Source organism: Neofelis nebulosa, chromosome 11 (assembly GCF_028018385.1).
Source record: "Neofelis nebulosa isolate mNeoNeb1 chromosome 11, mNeoNeb1.pri, whole genome shotgun sequence".
In the NCBI taxonomy this organism is placed as follows: Eukaryota; Metazoa; Chordata; class Mammalia; order Carnivora; family Felidae; genus Neofelis; species Neofelis nebulosa.
The window spans coordinates 39,285,218-39,307,777 of NC_080792.1; the positions used below are offsets into that span (position 1 = coordinate 39,285,218).

Below are 22,560 nucleotides of genomic sequence, written 5' to 3' on the forward strand. Positions count from 1 at the left end.
GATAAAATTTAATTTATAAATTATGTTTTAAGTGTATGTATTTATAAATTTAGTAATTTATAAATTAGGCGTAATAAGTAAACAATAACTAATGAAATAAATTAATTATACAATATACTGTAATAAGTGTTACATGAATGTGGTTGCTCTCTTACCCTGTTTGTGATGGTTTGAGACGATAAAATGCCTATGTGATGAGATGAAGTGAGGTGAATGACACTGGCATTACGACATTAGCATTAAGTTACTATTGACCTTCAGACTATACCTCAAAAGGAGGATCATCTGTTTCTGGATGAAACTGATTCCAGGTAACTGAAACCCTAGAAGGGGAAACCATGGATAAGGAAGAACTGCTGTACTCTGAATGTATCTAAAAGCAATTTTTACACTACTTAAATTTAGAAATTTTTTTCTGGTTCCTATTTCTGGCAATATAAGTGACTCTATTGTTTCTTGGGGCAATATTGTAAAAATAAACTTTTTTTTATTTTAATTCTGGTATAACATAACATAGTGTTATATTAGTTTCAGGTGTACAATGTAGTGAGTTGTCAGTGCTCTATATTCAGTGCTCATCACCATAAGTGTACTTTTAAACCCTTTCACCTATTTAACCCATCCCCCCACCCACCTCCCCTCAGGAACCATCTGTTTGTTCTCTATATTTGAGAGACTTTTTTTTTTTTTGGTTTGTCTCTTTTATTCTTAGTTTCTTTTGTTTCTTAAATCCACATATGAGTGAAATCATATGGTATTGTATTACACTGACTTATTTCACTTAGCATTGTATCCTTTAGTTCCATCCATGTATTGCAAATAGCATGGCAAGATTTCATTCTTTTTTATGACTGAGTAATATTCCATTATTCGCACGCATACACATATCAGTGGATACCTGGGCTGCTTCCATACGTAGTCTGGCTATTGCAAATTATGTGGCAATAAATATAGAGGTGCCTGTATCCCTTTGAATTAGTGTTTTTGTATTTGTTTCATAAATACCAAGGAGAGTGATTACTGGATCATAGGGTAATTCTATTTTTAACTTTCTGAGGAAGTTCCCTACTGTTTTCCACAGTGGCTGCACCAGTTTGCATTCCCACCAACAGTGCAAGAGGGTTCCTTTTTTCCACATCCTTGCCAACACTTGTTGTTTCTTGTGTTACTGAGTCTAGCCATTCTTACAGGTGGGAAAAAATGCCTCATTGTCTTTTTGATTTACATTACCCAGATGATGAGTGATGTTGAGCATCTTTTCATGTGTATCTTGGCCATCTGTATGTCTTCTTTGGAGGAATGTCTGTTCATGCCTTCTGCCCATTTTTTAATTGGAGTGCCTTTTGGTGTTGTATAAGTTCTTCTATATTTTTTATACTAACCCTTTATTGGATATGTCATTTGCAAATATCTTCTCCCATTCAGTAGGTTGTCTTTTAGCTTTGTTGATTGTTTCCTTTGGTGTACAGAAGCTTTTTATTTTGATGTCATCCTAATAGTTTATTTCTGCTTTTGTTTCCCTTGCCTCAGGAGACCTAGCTAGAAAAACACCGCTATGACTGATGTCAGAGAAATTACTGCCTATGTTCTCTTCTAGGATTTTTATGGTTTCAGGTCTCACATTGGGGACTCTAATCCATTTTGAGTTTATTTTTGCATATGGTATAAGGAAATGGTCCAGGTTTCCCAACACCATTTGTTGTTTTTTTTGTTTTGTTTTATTTTTTAGATTTATTTATTTATTTTCGTCGGGGGGGTAGAATTCCAAACAGTGAGTCAACCATGCCATATTCAGCTTTGGACAGACAGCACAGATCCCAACATGGTGCTCAATCTCCCAAACAGTGAGATCATGACCTGAGCCAAAACCAAGAGTTGATCACTTAACTGACTGAACCACCCAGGTCCCCCCTAATACCATTTGCTAAAGAGACCTTTTCCCATTGTCTATTTTTGCCTCCTTTGTTGAAGATTAATTGACCGTACAATCATGGGTTTATGTCTGGGTTCTCTATTCTGTCCCATTGATCTATGGGTCTTTTTTTTTTGTACCAGTACCATACAGCTTTGGTTATGATAGCTTTGTAGTATATCTTGATATCTGGTATTGTGATATCTCCACTTTCATTCTTCTTTTTCAAGATAATTTTGACTATTCCTGGTCTTTTTTGATTCCCTACAAATTTGAGGAGTATTTTTTCTAGTTCTGTGAAAAATGCTATTCGTACTTTGGTAAGGATTGGATTAAAACTGCAGTTTGTTTTTGGGTAGTTTGGACAGTTGAACAATATTCTCCAAAATCATGAGCATGGACTATGTTTCCATTTGTGTCATCTTCAGTTTCTGTTATCAATGTTTTAAAGTTTTCAGAATACAAGTTAAGTTTATTCCTAAGTATATCATTATTTTTGGTGCAGTTGTAAATGGGACTGTTTTCTTAATTTTTTATTCTGCTACTTCATTATTAGGATCTAGAAATGCAACAGATTTCATATATTGATTTTGTATCCTACAACCTTACTGAATTCATTTGTCACATCTAGCAGTTTTTTGGTGGAATCTCTAGGGTTTTTTTTTTTATATACAATTATCAGTTCATCTGCAAAGAGTGACGGTTTTACTGCTCCCTTACAAATTTGGATGTTTTTCTAGTTATTGTCCTTGTTTGATTTCTGCAGCTAGGACATCGATTACTGTGTTGAATAAAAGCAGTGAAAGTAGACATCCTTCTCTTGTTACTGACCTTAGGGGAAAATATCTGTTTTTCAGTACTGAGTACAATGTTAGCTGTGGGTTTTTCATATATGGCCTTTATTATGTTCAGGTATGTTCCCTCTAAATGTATTTTGTTGAGGGTTTTCTCATAAATGGGTGTTTTACTTTGTCAAATGCTTTTCTGCACCTATTTGAAATGATCATATGGGTTTTATACTGTCTCTTGTTGATGTATCCCATTGATTGATTTCGAATATTGAACTAGCCTTACAACCATGGAGTAAATCCTACCTGATCGTAGTGAATGATTTTTTAATGTATTGTTGGCTTTAGTTTGCAAATATTTTGTGGAGGATTTTTATGTTCACCAGAAATATTGGCCTCTGGTTCTCTTTTTTTGCAGTGTCTTTATCTGGTTTTGGTATTAGGGTAATGCTGGTCTGGAAGGTTTCCTTTCTCTTCTATTTTTTGGAATTGTTTCAGAAGAATAAGTATTAACTCTTCCTTAAATGTTTGGCAGAATTCACCTGTGTCTGGTCCTGGACTTCTGTTTGTTGGGAGTTTTCTTTTATTACTGATTCAATTTCATTGCTGGTAATTGGTGTGTTCAAAGTGCTATTTCTTCCTATTTCAGTTTAGGAATTTATCCATTTCTTCTAGGTTGTCAAGTTTGTTGGCATATAATTTTTCAGAATATATTCTTATTATCCTTTGTATTTCTGTGGTGTCCGTTGTTAATTCTTCTCTTTCATTTCTGACTTTGTTTGAGTCCTCTATTTTTGATGAATGTCCTAAAATTTGTTAGCTTTGTTGATCTTTTCAAAACCTAGCTCCTGGTTTCATTAATTCATTCTATTGTTTTTTTTTTCAGTTTCTATTTATTTCTATTCTAAAATTTATTATTTCCTTCCTTCTACTGGTGTGGGTGTTGTTCTTTTCCTAGCTCCTTTAGGTGTAAGGTTAAGTTGTTTGAGATGTTTCTTCCTTCTTGAAGTAGGCTTCTATTTCTATCAACTTCCCTCTTAGAATGGCTTTTACTGCATCTCAACGATTTTGGTCTCTTGTACTTTCATTTTTATTTATGTACTTTTGGATTTCTTCTTTGATTTCTTGGTTGACCCATTCATTGTTCAGTTGCATGTTATTTAACCTCCATATATTTGTGTTCTTTCCAGATTTTTTCTTGTAGTTTATTTCAAGTTTCATAGCATTGTGGTTAGAAAAGAACATGAAATGAGTTTTATCTTTTTGAATTTATTGAGACTTGTTTTGTGTCCTAACATATGATTTATTCTGGAGAACGTTCTGTGTTTGCTGTTTTAGGATGGAATGTGTTTAATATATCTGTCAGATCTATCTGGTCCAATGTGTCAATCCAAGCCACTGTTTCCTTGTTAATTTTCTGTTTCATTAATGTAAGTGGCTGTTAAAGTCCCCTAATATTATTGTATTACTACCGATTACTTTCTTTATGTTTGAATAGTATTTTCTTGTTGCATATTTCCTTTATTATATAATGCCTTTCTTTGTCTTTTGTTACAGTCTTTGTTTTAAAGTCTGTTTTGTCTGATACAAGTTTCCCTACCCCAGCTTTCTTTCCACTTCCATTTGCATGATAAATGCTTTTCCATCCCTTCACTTTCAATGTGCCAGTGTCTTTAGGTCTGAAATGAGTCTCTTGTAGGTAGCATATAAACGGGTCTTGGTTTTTTTATCCATTCTGTTCACCCTACATCTTTTGATTGGAGCATTTAGTCCATTTACATTCAAAGTAATTATTGATAGATACATATATATTGCCATATTGTTACTTGTTTTATGGTTGTTTTTGTAGTTCTTTGTTCCTTTCTTCTCTTTCATGGTTTGTTGACTACTTTAGTAATATGCTTGGATGCCTTGCTCTTTAATTTTTGCACATCTATTACTGGTTTTTGATTTGTGGTTACCATTAAATTTACAAATAACATATTATGCATATAGCAGTCTATATTAAGCTGATGGTGACTTAAGTTTGAGCCCACTCTAAAAGTACTAAATTTATACTCCTCTCCCCCTCAAACATTTTAGATATATGGTGTTCCACTGTATGATATGCATTTATTTCATGAATGCCTTGACTGATTTTTTAGATATACTTAAGTTTACTGCTTTTGTGCTTCCTATTTTCCTTATTCCTACTCATGATCTTTCCTCACTACTCAGAGTCAGCCTTAATAGTTCTTGTAGGGCTAGTTTGGTGGTCATGAACTCTTTTAATTTGTGTTTGTATGGGAAATTCTATATCTCTCTTTCTATTCTGATTGATAGCCTTTCTGGATAGAGTGTTCTTTTCCCTTTCAGCACTTTGAATATATCATGTGACTCCCTCTGGCCTGCGAAGTTTCTGCTGAAAAATAAGCTGATAGAAAGCTTATTTTTGAGGGGTGCCTGGGTGGCTCAGTCAATTGAGCATCTGACTTCAGCTCAGGTCATGATCTCAGGGTTCATGGGTTTGAGCCCCGCATCGGGCTCTGTGCTGACAGCTCAGAGCCTAGAGCCTGCTTCCAATTCTGTGTCTCCCTCTCTGTCTGTCCCTCTCCCCCTCATACTCTCTTTCTCTCAAAAATAAATAAACGTTAAAGAAAAATTTTTTAAAGGAAAGCTTATTTTTTTTTATTTTTTATTTTTTTTTGGGACAGAGAGAGACAGAGCATGAACGGGGGAGGGGCAGAGAGAGAGGGAGACACAGAATCGGAAACAGGCTCCAGGCTCCGAGCCGTCAGCCCAGAGCCTGACGCGGGGCTCGAACTCACGGACCGCGAGATCGTGACCTGGCTGAAGTCGGACGCTTAACCGACTGCGCCACCCAGGCGCCCCCAGGAAAGCTTATTTTTGAAACACTTTATTTTGAAAGCATTTTTCCTTGTATGTAACTGTTTTCTCTTTCTGTTTTTAGAATTCTTTCTTTATCACTACTTTTTGCCATTTTATGTGCCTTGGTGTGGACCTCCTTGGACTGATTTTGTTGTGGGCTCTCTGTGCCTCCTGAATCTGGATTTTTGTTTCCTTCCCCATATTCAAGATGTTTTCATCTGTTATTTCTTCAAATAAATTTTCTGCCCCCTTTTCTCTCTCTTCTACTTCTGGGAAACCTATAATGCAGATGTTATTACACTTGATGATTTTGCTGAGTTACCTTAATGTATTTTCATTTTTTATTATTTTTTTTCTTTTTCCTGTTCAGCTTGATTGCTTTCCATTATTATGTCCTCCAGGTCACTGATTTGTTCTTCTGCTTTTTCTAGTCTACTATGTATTCCATCCAGTGTTTTTAATTGTTAATTGAGTTCTTCATCTCTGATTTTTTTTAATGTCTTCTATTTCTTTGTTGAGGATCTCACTGAGGTCCTCCACTCTTGTTCTCAAGTCCAGTGAGTATCTTTATGACCATTACCTTAAATTCTCTATCAGACATTTTACTTATGCTTGTTTCATTCAGCTGTCTTGCTGTGATTTTGTCTTCTTTCATTTGGGACATATTCCTCTGGATCCTTATTTTGTCTGACTCTCTGTGTCTGTTTCTAGGTGTTAAGAAATTCAGCTACATCTGTTTCTCTTGAAAGTAATGGCCTTTTTAAGAGGTCCTATAGTGTCTTGCAGTCAATGTCCCCTATTCACCAGAACCTGATGCTTCAGAGTGGTTTCTTATGTGTGTTGTGTGCACCCTGCTATTGTGGCCGAGCCCCATTTGTCTTCATTCCAGTCACCTGCAATGACTCTTTTGGCCTATTGTGGGCAGGATTTGGTCCCTGTATTATTGTTAGGCCAGACTGAGGCCACCTTTGGCTTGAGTTCAGTCAGACCAAGCATTGTCAGATCTGCTGTAGCACCAAATTGCAGGGCCCGCTCCCTATATTCTTTCCTGTGAAGCTTTTGATGGTGGATGTGGCCTGCAGTCAAACCAGATGTCTGCCCCCAGCCAACTGCTGGGGCTGCAGTTGGACTGCTGTGTGTGTGTGTGTGTGTGTGTGTGTGTGTGTGTGTGTGTGGTTCTCTTCTCTTCTTCCTGGGATGGGAGTCACATTGGAGTATTTTGGTACCCTATGAGGCTTGTGTCACTACTTTGGATGGTCTCTTGCCAAAAGCATGTTGGAGAGGGCATGTCCATAAGAGAATGTGGGGGTAAAGTACATGATGCCAGCAAGGTCTGCACCAGTTCACTGTGGGAGGGGACCCACAGCCCTGTGGGAATATTCCTGCCCAGGCTGAGATGGAAGGGGTGAGGCACACTGTTAGCAAGCCAGGTGGAGGGTGTTTCCACTGTGCCACCCAGGCACCTCTCTGAGTGTAGTTTTGATTCCCCTTTCCCTAATGATAAGTGATGTTGAGTATCATTTCATGTACATGTTGGCCATTTGGATGTATTCTTTGGAAAGTATCTATTTAGTTCTTCTTCCATTTTAGATGTAGATTGTTTTGTTATTGAGTTGTGTGAGTTCTTTATATATTTTAGATATTAACTGCTTATCAAATGTGTCTCACAAATACTTTCTTCCATTTTGTAGTTTCTTTTTATTTTACTGATTGTTTATTTTGCTCTATAGAACCTTTCTAATTCATTGTAATCCTACGTGTTGATTTTTGCTATTTTTGCTTATGCTTTTTGTGTCATACCCATCACTGCATAGACCAATGTCAAAAACTTCTTCCCTATGTCTTTTCCTAGGAGTTTTATGGTATCAGGTCTTAGATTTAAGTCTTTAATCCATTTCAAGTTAATTGTTGTAAATGATGTGATATAGGGTTCCAATCTGATTTTCCTGCATGTGGCTCTCCAGTTTCCCCAGCATTATTGGTTGGGGAGTCTATCCTTTCCCTATTGAGTATTCTAAGCCCCCTTGTCAAATGTCAGTTAACTGTATAGGGAAGAATCTAGTTCTGAGTTCTCAATTTTGTTTTATTTGTTTATGTGCCTATTATGCTAGTACCATACTATTTTAATTACTACAGATTTGTAGTATACTTTGAAATCAAGAAGTACAATGCCTACAGCTTTGTTCTTTCTCAAGATTACTTGCATTATTGGGAGTCCTTTTGTGGTTCTATGCAAGTTTTAATATTCTTAATAGTTCTGTAAAAAGAAATGCCATTGGAATTTGGTAGTAATTGCATTGAACGTATAGATGGCTTTGAGTAGTATGGGCACTAACAATGTTAACTCTTCTCATCCACGAGCATGGATATATTTACATTTGTTTGCATCTGCAATTTTTTTTCATCAAAGTATTTTCATTTCCCTTGTACAGATATTTCACTTGGTTAAATTTATTCCTAAATATTGTTTTTTATGCTACTGTGAATGGGATAGTTTTATTTATTTTCAGATGTTTTGTTGTTAGTGTATAGAAACACAACTGACTTTTGGATGTTGGTTTTTATATCTTGCAACTTTACTGAATTCATTTATTAGTTTCAACAGATTTTTTTTTGAGTCCTTAAGATTTTCTATATATAAGATCCTATCATCTACAAGTAATGAGAGTTTTACATCTTTCAAATGAAAAAAAAATAAGATTTTAGAGAGAAATAGTTGGGGGGAGTAACATATGGGGCGGGGGGCGGGGGTGGAGAGAGAGCGAAAGGGAATTTTAAGCAGTCTCCACCTAAGCACTCAGCCCAGTATGGGACTCAGTCCCACGACCCTGGGATCATGACCTGACCTGAAATCAAGAGTCAGACACTTGACTAACTGAGCGACCCAGGCACCCATTTCTTTCTCATTTGTATACCTTTTATTTCTTTGCCTTGTCTAGTGGCTCTGACTAGAACTTCCAACCATACATTGAGTAAGAGTAGTAACAGTGGGCATCCTTGTTTTGTCCCTGATCTTAGTGGAATATCTATCTATAGCATTCACCATTGTGTATGATGTTAACTGTGGGTTTGTCCAATAAGGTCTTTCTAATGTTATGTTCCTTCTATACCCAATTTGTTGAGGGTTTTTATCATGAAAGGATGCTGTATTTTGTCAGATGCCTTTTCCGCATCTCTTGAGATAATCATGTGATTTTTATCTTTCATTCTGTTAATGTGATATATTGTGTTTATTGATTTGCATATGTTGAACCATTATTGCATCCCAGGGTTAAATCTTGTGTGGGCATGGTATATAATCCTTTTAATATGTTGCCAAATTTGGTTTACTAATATTTTTTGAGAATTTTTGAATTTTTGAATTTCTGAATTCTCTGTTGAGAAATCAGAAATTTTGGTCTGTAGTTTTCTAGTAGTGTTCTAATCTGGCTGTGGTATCAGGATAATTCTTGCCTTGTACAATTAGTTTGGAAGTATTCCCACCTCTTCAATTTTTTGGAAGCATTTGTGAAGGATTTGCCTTAATTCTTCTTTAAATGTGTGGTAGAATTTCCTATGAAGCCATCTGGTCCTGGGGTTTAGGGTGGAGGTTTTTAATTACTGATATAATCTCCTTAGTCATTATTGGTCTATTTAGATTTTCTAGTCTGCCTTTTTCAGTCTTGGTAGATTGTATGTTTTTAGGAATTTATTCATTTCTTCTGGGTTGTCCAGTTCTTTGGTATATACTTGTTCATAGCAGTCTCTTCTCCTGTGTTTTTCTGTTTTATCAGTTTTAACTTCTCTTTATTTTCTTTTCTTTATTTATTTAGGGTGTAGTCAGTTTGTTTTATTTAATGTTTCAAGTTTTTATTTAAATTCCAGTTAGTTAACATATAGTGTAATATTAGCTTCCGGAATAGAATTTAGTGATTCATCACTGACATATAACACCAGCTGCTCATTACAACAAATTCTATCTTTAAAACCAATCACCCATTTAGCCCATCATCCCACCCAGCTCTCCTCCAGCAACCTTCAGTTTGTTCTCTATAGTTAAGAGTCTTTTATGGTTTGCCTCCCTCTCCTTTTTTTCTTTCCCCTATGTTCATCTGTTTTGTTTCTTAAATTCCACACCTGAGTGAAATCATATGTCATTTGTCTTTCTCTGACTCATATCACTTAGTATAATACACTCTAGCTCCATCCATTTTGTTGCAAATGGTAAGATTTCAATTCTTTGGCGGCTTAGTAATATTCCATTGTATATATGTACCACATCTTCTTTATCCACTTATCAGTCAGTGGACATTTGGGCTCTTCCCATACTTTGGCTATTGTCGATAGTGCTGCATTTATAGCAAAATCAGCATTTTTGTATTCTTTGGGTAAATAGTAATGCAATTGCTAGGTCATAGGGCACTTCTATTTTTAGGTTTTTTGGGGAACCTCCATACTGTTTTGCATTGTAGCTGCACCAGTTTGCATTCCCACCAACAGTGCAAGAGGATTCCCATTTCTCCACATCCTCACCAATACCTGTTTCTTGTGTTGTAATTTTAGCCATTCTAACAGATATGAGGTGGTATCTCATTATAGTTTTGATTTGTATTTCCCTGATGATGAATGATGTTGAGCATCTTCTGACTTCTCTTTCATTTCTGATTTTGAGTTCTCTTTTTTTTTTTCTTGATGAGTCTAGCTAAAGGTTTGTCCATTTTTTTTCTTAAAAAAGAAAACAAAAAACTCTTGGCTTTTTTTCCCCTTCTGCTAACTTTGCGCTTAGTTCTTTTTCTTTTTTAAAATGTCTGTTTATTTAGAGAGAGAGAGAGAGTGAGTGAGCAGGGGAGGGGTAGAGAGAGAAGGAGAGAGAGAATCCCAAGCAGTCTCCACATCAGCACAGAGCCTAATGCAGGGCTAGATATCGCAACACTGATATCATGACCTGAGCTGAAATCAAGACTCAGATGTTCAGCCTACTGAGACACCCAGAAACCTCAGTTCTTCTTTTTCTAGAGTCTTCATGTATAAAGTTAGGTTGTTCATTTATGATCTGTTTTCTTAACATATGCACATATCATTATAAACTTCCCTCTGATAACTTATTTTACAGCATCCACAGGTTTTGATGTATTTCCTTTTTTAAATTTTTTTTAATTTCCCTTCTGATTTCTTCTTTGACCCATGGGTTATCCAGAAGTTTGTGTTAAATTTGCACATATTTGTAGATTTTTAAGCTTTCCTCTGGATTTCTACTGTTGTGATCAGAAAATATACTTCATATGATTTCAGTCTTCTTACATATGTTGAGACTTGTTTTATGTCCTATAATCTTATCTGTCCTGGAGACAATGTCATGTGAAATTGTAAAGAATGTGCATTCTACAGCTGTAGGATAGGATGTTCTGTAACTGTCAGGTCCATTTGGTATAATGTATAGTTCAAGTCTAATGTTACTTGGTTGTTTTTTTTTTTAATTTTTTTTAATGTTTATGTATTTTGAGAGCGAGCGAGAGGACAGTGAGTGGGAGAGAGGCAGAGAGAGAGAGACATACACACACAGGATCTGAAGCAGGCTCCAGGCTCTGAGCTGTCAGCACAGAGCCTGTCATAGGGCTTGAACTCACAGACCACAAGATCATGACCTGAGCTGAAGTCGGCCACTTAACCAACTGAGCCACCCAGGCACCTCATGTTGATTTTCTATCTAGATGATCTACCCAATGCTGAAATGAGGGTGTTGAAGAGCCCTGTTATTACTGCATTGTCTCTTTCCATACTTGTTAATATTCACTCAATATATTTATATGCGCTGATGTTGGTAGTTATATATTTACAAATATACCTTTTTCATGAATTGATACCTTTATCATTATACAGTAACCATTGTTGTCTCTTATTAAAATTTTTGGTTAAAGTCTATTTGTCTGGTGTAAGTATAGCTAAACACACTTTCTTTTGGTTTCTGTTTGCATTGAAATTTTTTTCATCCCATTACTTTGAACCTATGTATGTCCTTAAAATTCAAGTGAGTCTTGGGAGCCTCATGTAATTGGGTCTTTTTTTTTTTCATCCAGCAAGTCTATAGCTTTTGATTAGTGAATTAAATCCATTTACACTCAATTATTGATATATGTGGACTTGCCAGTGACATTTTATTAATTGCTTTCTGGTTGTTTTAGATTTCCATTTTTTATTTTTCTCTGTTTCTAACTTCTTTTGTCAATTGGTGATTTTCTGTGGTGGTTAGCTCTGTTCCCCACCCCCTTTTTTTGTCTTTAGTAATCTATTCTAGGTTTTTCCTAGAGGTTTATGTAAAACATCTCCGATAAAAGAGCCCAATTTTAAGCTTATAGCAGCCTAAATTCAGTTGCCTACAAAATCTTCATCTTATTACTCCCGTGTTTTATTTTTTTGGTAGAATTATTCATATTTTGTATTCATTAAATTAAAGTAGCTAGAATTATTTTTAATTTTAAGTGGTTAAACATGATCTTATAGATTGAAGTCTGACTGTATATTTACCTTTACCAATGTTATATACTTTCCTATGTTTTCATGTTGCTGATTAGCCTCTTGTCAGCCTAATAGTCTCATATTAGAATTTTTTTCATGGCAAGTCTAGTTGTGATTAACTCCTTCAGCTTTTGTTTTCATGAGATTCTTTATTTTTCCTTCAATATCTGAAGGATAACTTCAGATAACTTCCATACAGGTAACTTCCATATAGAGTATTCTTCCATATAGAGTATTCATGCTTGGTAATTCTTTTCCAGTACTTTCCTAGCCTGTAGGATTTTTCCTGAGAAATCTACTGATAGCCTAGTGGAGGGTTCCTTTGTAGGTTAAAATCTTTTTTCCCTGGATTCTCTTCTATCTTTGACATTTCCCAGTTTCATTATGTTATCCTAGGTAATGTCTTTTTACATTGAGATAATAGGTTGAGGTATTATCTTTCATGAGCTTGGATGCCCAAGTTTTTCCCCAGCTTTGGGAAGTTCTCAGATATTATTTAAGCAAACTTTTTGTCCCCTTCACCCTTTTCTCTCTCTCTAGTATATTAATTTTTTCAATATTTGTTCTTTTGATGAAATTTCATAAATCACTTTCTTCACTCTTTTTAGTTTTTCCTGCTCTGATTGAGTTATTTCAAAATCCCTGTCCTCTTATTTACTTATTGTGTCTTCCATTTGCTGTACTCTACTGCAGATGTTTTCTATTGCAATTTTCATTTTATTCATTGAATTCCTCAAATCCAGAATTTCTTTGTTCTTTTTTATGATTTATGTTTCTTTGGTAAGTGTGTCATTTTGTTCATGTATTTTTTTTCCTGAATTCATAGAATGGTCTTTTTGAGTTTTCTTATAATTTATTGAATTTCTTCTAATAGCTATTTTGAATGCTTTATCATTCAGTGTCATGCACCAGAGCTTGGTAATTTAAAAATTGTTACCTTTGGTGATGCTGTGTTTTCTTGATATTTCATATTTCTTATAGTCTTGATCACTGCTTTCACATTTGAACTAGCAGATACCTCCTTAAATCTGGACTAGTTGCCTTCAGTTGGGGTTTGCTATTTACTGGTGCTTTTATAGTTAGGGTTTTCTCTGCTTTCTGGGTTTAACAGAAGGTAGTGCTTTAGTTCACATTTGTGGTTTCTCCTTTGTCCACAGCTCCCAATCTGTTTTTCTGATAGCATTCCATTTATAAGACCTGCTCTCAATGCTGCATTCTGGAATATGCACAAGGAGTCAACTACAGAGTGGAGTGAGGTGTGGGTTCAGCATTTAGGGCACTAAAGGTATCCAGGAACCCAGTGGGAAGATCCTTGGGTGAGATGCTCCCAGACACCATGGGCAGATTTCTTGCTGAAGTCTTGAGCTTAGTTAGCAGGAACCCTGTCACTTTAATGTCTTGATATTCTTATTTGCCTCTTCACCAGTCTTCCTTTCCACAGTTACTGCTGCTGGAAAGAAATGGGTTTCTCAAGCAGCATTTCACACAACTGGGTTAGCCAGGCATTCACTCACCACTCTCCTTTTTATCTGCTAGAGAGGTTACCACTACTGGATAACTCAGTCCTTGCCGTGTTGTGGGGAGTGAAGTACCTAGGGCAAATTCCTCTTACTGTCTCCAATGCAACCAAACTCTTTTTTTCTCCCTCCAAAGACATGCTAGAATCTCTGCTTGGGATGGCTGGACATATGCAAATTCTCTCTCTTCTGTGGCTATTTGTCCAGCTCCATGCTCTCCAGTTTTTTCATAACTTTAGTGAGAGGGGTTGGGCCAGGTTTGCTGGCTGTGTTGTTTCCACAGCCCAGACCAAGGTCTGTTTGCCTATTACTAGATGCACAGGTGGGTGAGATTCCTCCTAGTCTCCTGATACGTATTCTGGATCCTACACTTCTAACAAAAGTGCTGCTGTTCATAGATGTATATCTAACTCATTGTTCAAAAGAAAGAATAAAATAGAAGAACTTCGTACCCTGCCATGATGCTGATGTAAGCTCTGGACATTCTTTTTAAACATACAGAATAACCAGTTTTGCTGACCTTAGCTTCAGTTTAATTACAAAGTTGATTTAATTTTTGTCTGCTATTTGCTAGACTTCTAACTCTTTTACAAAGTTGGTTTTTTCTCTTCTTAACCTTTAATTATTAGATTGAGTGAAATGGATACTCCAGAGGTAGCAGGGTCCGCCCAACCCGTTTCACCCATACTCCCAAGGAAAAGACTTTTTTAAATTACCACGGATATATACCATTTAAGCATCTTAAAATATGTTGATTAAAATTTGTTGAGACTATTTGGGAAAAGAGTTAAACATAGAAACCTCAAATTTTAAAAACAATGGATCAGACAAAAGCATCTCACTCATACTGTGTATTACAAATATATAACCTAAAGTTATACATGGAATCCTATAAATGTTATATACTGTGATTTCCATAATTAATATGTTCATAGTGAATTTTGAGGGATTTAAAACACACGAATAGAAATGATCTGTCATAGACATTACATTTTTAGATTATCAGTAGTGATGAGAATATTAGAAAGATTCTTTAATTTTGTTTTTTAAAATAGATAAATTAACTCTTCTATAAGGAATTTTTTCTAAAACTTATTGTCCACTATAATAATGACCAAGGTAAATCAGTGTTGCATTTTTATAATATTGCAGTATAATATTACAGTTATTAACTATAAAGTTTATTAATTATTAGTAATCCTAATTCCAGATGGGTCATTATTTCACTAGTTCACATATGTCTTACCTCATGAGCCATCAGTATTTCTGCTATGGTTGTTGTAATGCTACGTTTTTTAATGACTGTGGTATTAACACTGTGTGTGGGTGTATGTTTAATATCCTAAATTCAAAGTAATTTATCTGTGTATAGTTGACATGCATGTTAATTAGTTTCAGGTGTACAACATAATGATTCAATCACTCTGTTATGCTCACCACAATTGCAGCTACCATCTGTCACTATACTCAAATTTTTAAAAATGTAATTATTGAAAACAAAATGAAAAACTACAAAAGAGAATCTAAATGAATAGAATGCCAGGCTGAATTTCATTTCCCTTGAAAAGAAATAACTCATTTTACCATTTTACTATTGAGCATATAGAACAAAAAGCAACTCTTACTATTTGTATAATAGACATTTATCTTATAGTAAACATGTCTTATATAACTAACTCAAAACATTAAAATGATTTAGACTAGGGGCGCCTGGGTGGCGCAGTCGGTTAAGCGTCCGACTTCAGCCAGGTCACGATCTCGCGGTCTGTGAGTTCGAGCCCCGCGTCGGGCTCTGGGCTGATGGCTCGGAGCCTGGACCCTGTTTCCGATTCTGTGTCTCCCTCTCTCTCTGCCCCTCCCCCGTTCATGCTCTGTCTCTCTCTGTCCCAAAAATAAATAAAAAACGTTGAAAAAAAAATTAAAAAAAATAAATAAAATAAAATAAAATGATTTAGACTATCTTCCATTTGGGATATCAGAGTCAAAATTATATGAGGGTTCTGGGAAAGATGGTAGAATAGGAGGACCCCAAATAGATAACATGGATACAACTAGATAATACATCAATGCCCATAACCCAAAAAATGACATCACGACTGGCAGAACAAAGTCCTTAACCAAATGTAGAGAAGAGGCCACATTAAAGAGAGTGGGAAGGTCAAAGACATGGGGAGCTTCAGGTATGGCCACCAGAGGGAGGGATATGCAGGCATTGAGAAGGGTGAGAAACAGACTATTCCCATTGCATTTGTTATTGAAAACCAGAGGGACCAAATTTCATGAGTTCTTACTACCAGCAGGATGTAAAGCCTGGAACTCTGAAAGTCAGTGGGCTTGGCTCTAAGAGAGCTTGGAGGATGATAGGAAGCTGAGTCCCTGCCCTTTAAGGGACAGCACAATAAATAGGCCAAGGAGATACAGCTTAGAAGCAGCTGTTTGAAAAACACCTGAGGAATACAAGAGGGAACATTAGTTACTAACCTAGGAACAAAGGAGCTGGCGGGCACCAATTCCCTCCCTTGCCCCCACCCCCAGCATAATTCTATATCCACCTGCAGGAACCAATACTGTGCAGGCATTCACTACCTTACACTTGTGCTTACACTGTGTCCTGCCTCTCCAGCTGGTCCTGCCTTAGTCCTGGCCCTGCAGGCCTATCTCCCAGAAGACTACAGCAAGCAACCCTTGCCAACACTGCCTCTCCCAACCTCCTGTAGAAGTCACATGCACCTTGTTAAAACTGCACCACCCTCCCCGTACTGACCACATTTTGCAGAGCAGCTTCAGCCAACCTAATCTTAGCAGGAACTGTGTGTCCCCTGTGGAAGTGGACAGGTACATCACCTTGTTAAAAGTGTGTGCCTTGTCCACTACTTTGAAGAACAAGAGACACAGCTGACTGTCCTAAAATACAGGAATGGATACAGTTAGGAAAAAGAGGATATAGAGGAATATGTCCCCAGTGAAAGAACAGGACAAAATCACAGCAAGAGACCTAAACAAATAGGAGATAAGTAATATGTCTGATGGAGAATTTAAAGTAATTATCATAATGATACTCACTGGACTTGAGAAGAGTGGATGACATCAGTGAGACACAACACAGAAATAAAAAAAGACCCATTCAGATATGAAGAATACAATAAATGAAATTAAGAATACACTTGATGGTTGGGGCACCTGGGTGGCTCAGGGGGTTAAACATATAACTTTGGCTCAGGTCATGATCTCATGGCTCTGAGTTCGAGCCCTGTGTAGGGCCCTGTGCTTACAGCTCAAAGCCTAGCGATTGCTTCAGATTCTGTGTCTCCCTCTCTTGTTATCCCTCCCCCACTCATGCCCTGTGTCTCTCTCTCAAAAATGAATAAACATTTAAAAAGTAAAGCAATAAACAAAACAAAAAAACGAATACACTTGATGGAATAAGTAGCGGGCTAGAGGAACAAAGTAAAGACTTGGAATACAGTGATGGAAAGTAATCCAGCTCAGCAAGTGAGAGAAAAAAGAATTATGCACAATGAGAACAGGAACTCAGTGACTCCACCACAGTAACATTAGCATTAGAGGTTTCCCAGAAGTAGAAAAGTGAGAAAAAGGGGCAGAAAATCTATTTGAAGAAATAACAGCTGAAAACTTCCCTAATCTGGGAAAAGAAACAGATTCCCCCAACAAAATCCACTCACTGAGGTCTGTACCAAAACACATAGTAATTGTAATGGCAAAAGTAGTGATAAAGAATAAATTTTAAAAGCATCAAGACAAAAGACAACAGTTACATACAAGGGAAACCTCATAAGGCAATGAGCTGATGTTTCAGCAGGAACTTTGCAGGCAAGAAGGGAGTGGCATGATATATTCAAAGTGGTGATGGAAAAAATCTGCATTCACCGGTACTCTATCCAGGAAGGCTATCTGAATAGAAGGAGATGCAGAGTTTCCATAAGGAGAGCAGGAAAAGTAGAAAACACAAAAGCAGTAAAAATAAGCGTATCTGTAAAAATCAGTGAAGGGATTCACAAAGTAAAAAGATGTAAAATATGACACCATATATGTAAAATGTCAGAGGAAGAGGAGTAAGGAATACATTGAAACTTAAGCAACCACAAACTTCACATAGACAGCTGTATGCAGATGATGTTATATACAAACCTAATGATAACCACAAACCAAAAACCAGTAATGGACATACTTAGATTCCTTTCTCTTTATTCTTTGCATGTCACTAAAGAAAGCCAGTACACCATGAAAGAGAACAAGAAAGAAGCAGAGAAAACTACAAAAACAACCACAAAACAAATAACAAGATAGATACATATCTATCAATAATTACTTTGAATGTAAATGGACTAAAGACAGAGAGTGACAGATTGCATTAAAAACAAAACTTATCTTGGGGCAGCTGGATGGCTCAGTCAGTCCATCTCTTGATTTTGGCTTAGGTCCTTATTTCATGGTTTCGGGGATCAAGCCCTGTTTGGGCTGCAAGCTGACACTGTGGAGCCTGCCTCGGATTCTTTCCTTCTCTCTGGCCTTCTAGCAATTGTGTACTCATTTTTGTGAGCACTGTCTCTCAAAATAAGCAAACAAGACCTATCTGTATGCTACCTACAAGAGACTCATTTCAGATCAAAGGACACCTGTAGATTGAAAATGAGGTGATAGGGAAACACTTATTATGCAAATCGATCTCAAAAGAAAGCTGGAGTAGCAAATACTAATATCAGACAAAATAGGCTTTAAAACAAAGACTGTAAAAAGAAACTACACTACATATATAATCATAAAGGGGACAATCCAACAAGATGTAACAATTGTAAATATCAATGCACACAACAGAGGAACACCCAAATACAGTAAAAAGTTAATAAAGAAAGGAACTAATCGATAGTAATACAATTACTATTATACCCCTATTATTAACACCCTACTTACTAATGGGCAGATTATCAAAACAAAATCAACAAGAGTGGCTTTTTTTAAACTCTTATTTTAATTACAGTTAACATAGAGTGTTATGTTAGTTTCAAGTAGTCAATATAGTGATTTCAACAATTCTAGAGGTCACCCAGTGCTCATTACAAGTGTACTCCTTAATCCCCATTAACCCATGCATCCACCCCTGCTCTCCTTTGGTAGCCATCAGTTCTCTACAATTAAGAGAGTTTCTTGATTTCTCTTATTTTTTTCCCTTTGCTTGTTTGTTTTGTTTCTTGAGTGTAATAATATGGTATTTGTCTTTCTCTGACTTATTTCACTTAGCATTATACTCTCCAGCTCCATCCATGTTGTTGCAAGTGGCAAGAATCCATTCTTTTTTAAGGCTGAAAAATATTCCATTGTATAACTTCTTTATCCATTCATCAGTGGATGGACACTTGGGCTGCTACCACACCTTGGCAATTGTGCATGTAGCCCTTTGAATTAGCGTTCTTGTATTCTTTGGGTAAACACTCAGTAGTGCAGTTGCTGGATCATAAGGTAGTCCTCCTTTTAACTTTTTGAGGAACCTCCATACTTTTATATATATGCATACAACTATATATATATATATATATATATATATATATATATATATATATACACACACACACACACACACACACACACACACACACATACTGTGTGTGTGTGTATTTACTTTGGCAGTATTGTTTTATATGGGTCTTTTCTATCAAAATGAAGCTACATTTTATTTATGCATCTACCTAAGAACCTGTCCTTTAACAAATAAGGATTACAACAGAACAGGGTATGATGTGTTAATATAAGATCTGCAATCACTCCTCTTTAGCGAACTTACCCTTTGATTAAGAAAGGCCAGATGCTACGGTTTAGTGAGAACTGTTTGTCTCTTCTGAAGTCTTTATCAAACTCAAGCCATTTTCAACTCATTCAGATCTACTGTAAGCCTAATAGATTGTGCTGTCAAGTACTTAACTCTCCTTGATCTCATCCTTTTCTTACTTAATAAACACTGATTGATCAGTATTAGGTTACCAGGGAACAGGGTATTTATTCATAAAGTACGTACCAAATTGCTGAGATACATAGTCTACAGACAACTAAGAAAACACAAAAAGCAAGATATTTATCACTGTCAAGTAGCTGTTTAAGGCTTTATGCAAGGGAGAAAAGAGCATATGGATCACTTTTCCTCTCCCCCGAACATCTACTTTCTATCAAAACTAAAGATCAAGCACTGACAGCAGTTATAGGTTGGATATGATCTCCCATTATATATTCCCGTGTTGATTTGAAAGCATTTTTGATTGTTTACTTCAGACTTTAATTGTTGATATCCCATACAATACAAAAAAATTATACATCACTGTCCTGAGACAAATTTAGCTGAGTCCTTACATACTTCAAAATGCAAATCTCTTAGATCTGCTTTTAAGATTCATCTTTAAAATTTTTCCTTTACCAGGTCTTTCTGTATTTAATATTTTTTTCCATTGTCTTAAGCCATTTGTTTTCATTTTTCTTACCTAATTGTACCTTGTTTTTAAAAAAAAAAAAGTAAAATTTCAGTTGAACATCTCAGCATTTTTGTTCTCCTCTTAGAGTTTTTCTACACAATTTGAAAAGACTCAGTTCTTTCCCACATTGGGAAGACCAATCTCTCCTCTATTTATATTTGCTAACTGCTGATACTCAGCTCTGCAAACTGCCTTAGTTTTTTCATTGTGTGGCCTTTCCACTTGAGCCTCAGATTCAGCATTTTGTAGAGACCTGACTAATCATTCTGATAAACTACAGGATGACTTGGCAGTATGAGTCATCATCCCAGCAGAGTCTTAGAAATTTGTGAGGGAAACAACTCAGCATGCTTCTGTTTTGTGCTAGTTTTGGCTTGTGGGAGAGGACACAAACACTGCAGTAGAGAGTTGTTTTTAATTTCAGTTGAATCAAACATACTACATGAGGGCATAATGAATTAGTGTACTATGTGAGTTCATGCATTTTCATACATGTATAGTTATTTTTCCAAGTAACAGGAAGCAATCCCTAAAAAATCATGTGACCAGAACATCAATTTATTATTTTTCAGAGCTGAGGTCAAAAATATCTTAATTGCTTAGACTATTGAGTTCTGCCTTTTTTTTTTCTTTTGCCATGGTTATTAGGAAGTTTAGGAAACAAGGGGCAAGAAGAGATAAAAATCTCCAGAATGCCCAAGAAAAGACTAGATATTTGTTTTTATTCTTGTATACTTTGACCTTGTTCCATTTTTAAATTTTTTTATTTTTTTTTAATTTTTAAAAATTTATATCCAAATAGCATACAGTGCAACAATGATTTAAATTTTTTTTAATATTTATTTATTTTTGAAGAAGAGAGGGAGAGAGACAGGGCATGAGTGAGGGAGGGGCAGACAGAGAAAGAGACAGAATCTGAAGCAGGCTCCAGGCTCCGAGCTGTCAGCACCGATTCCAACACGGGGCTCAAACTCACGAGCCCTGATATCATGACCTGAGCCAAGGTTGGACACTTAACCAACTGAGCCACCCAGGCGCCCCTATCTTGTTCCATTTTTAAGTTAACAGAAAACCCCAATAAGTCACAATTTTAAAATGTCAAGCTGTAAAGTATGTCTATGTGTATTTATTCAATCTACTTCCAGAAATATTTGAAGACACTTTAAAGATATAAATTAAATAGAAACAGTACCTGTGTTAAAGCACTAATAAAAATTCTAATGAATTTGGACTTGGACACAGGTTTCATCTTCACATGATGAAATCCCATTTAATATACACATATAAAGATACAGCATTTAGTTATAAGATCATAAAACTAACATGTGAAATATATTCAAGTCTAAATATAGAAACTTTCTAGATACGTGAACTGTAAATTTGGGCAAGTCATTTATCCTCTGAGATTCACGAGTAAAATGTGAATGCTGCTACCACTTTTGTCCATTTGTCAGGTTGTTGGAGCAGTGGAAATGAAACTATAAATGTTAAATGAATGGTCCAATGAATGTGAGATCTTATTCTTAACGGGGATCCTGCCCTTGCCGTATCTTCTCAGTAGTAATAGAGGATTCATGGATTATTTATGTTAAAGTCTAAGGATTTATTCAAGTTGATGTAACTCATTGTATTAGTCAAGGTTGTCCAGAGAAACAGAACCAACAGCTGTGTATGTGTATGTATATAATATATATCATGAGGAATTGGCTCACTTGATTATGGAGGCTGGGAAGTCCCAAGGTGTGCAGCTGACAGGATAGACCTCCAGGAAAGCTGAATGTGTAGCTTCAGTCTAAGTCTTAAGGCCTGAGAACCAGGAGATATGACCATACAAGTTCTAATCTGAAGGTTGGCAGGGTCAAGCCCCCTGACTTGCTGATTTTTCAGTTCAAGTCCAAAATGTAGAGTGGACGGCTATCCAGCTCAAACAGGTGGAAGGATTTCTGACTTAGCCTTTTTGTTCTAGTCAGGTCTTCATCTGATAAGATGATGCCCACCCATTTTAGAACGTATCTCCTTTACTTAGGCTACCAATTCAAAAGTTAATCTGATTCAGACAAATTCAGAATAATGTTTGGCTAAATGTCTAGGCACCCAGTGACCAGTCAAGTTGACACCTAAAATTAACCTTCATATTCATGTATCTCTTTTATTAAGTTTTTAAGATTTTATTCTAGTATAGTTAACATACAGTGTTACATTAGTTACAGGTATAGTGATTCAATTGTTTATATACTACTCAGTGCTCATCATAATAAATGTACTCTTTAATCCCCTTCATCCTGCCAACCTCCCCTCTGGTAACCCTCATTTTGTTTTCTGTAGTTAAGGGTCTGTTTCTTGGTTTGTCAGTCTCTTTTCTCATTTGTTAGTTTGTTTCTTAAATTCCACATGTGCGTGGAATTTATCTTCCTCCGACTTACTTGGTTTAGTATTATATGCTCTAGCTCCATCCATGTTGTTGCAAATGACAAGATTTCATTCTTTTTCATGGCCAAATA

At 36.2% G+C, this 22,560-nt stretch overlaps 1 protein-coding gene across 10 annotated transcripts in view; it reads left to right on the forward strand.

The window, feature by feature from the left end:
* NOL4 (nucleolar protein 4) overlaps positions 1–22,560 on the forward strand; it is a 417,551-nt gene that overhangs the window by 366,535 nt on the left and 28,456 nt on the right. The gene's annotated exons all lie outside the window — the stretch shown is intronic.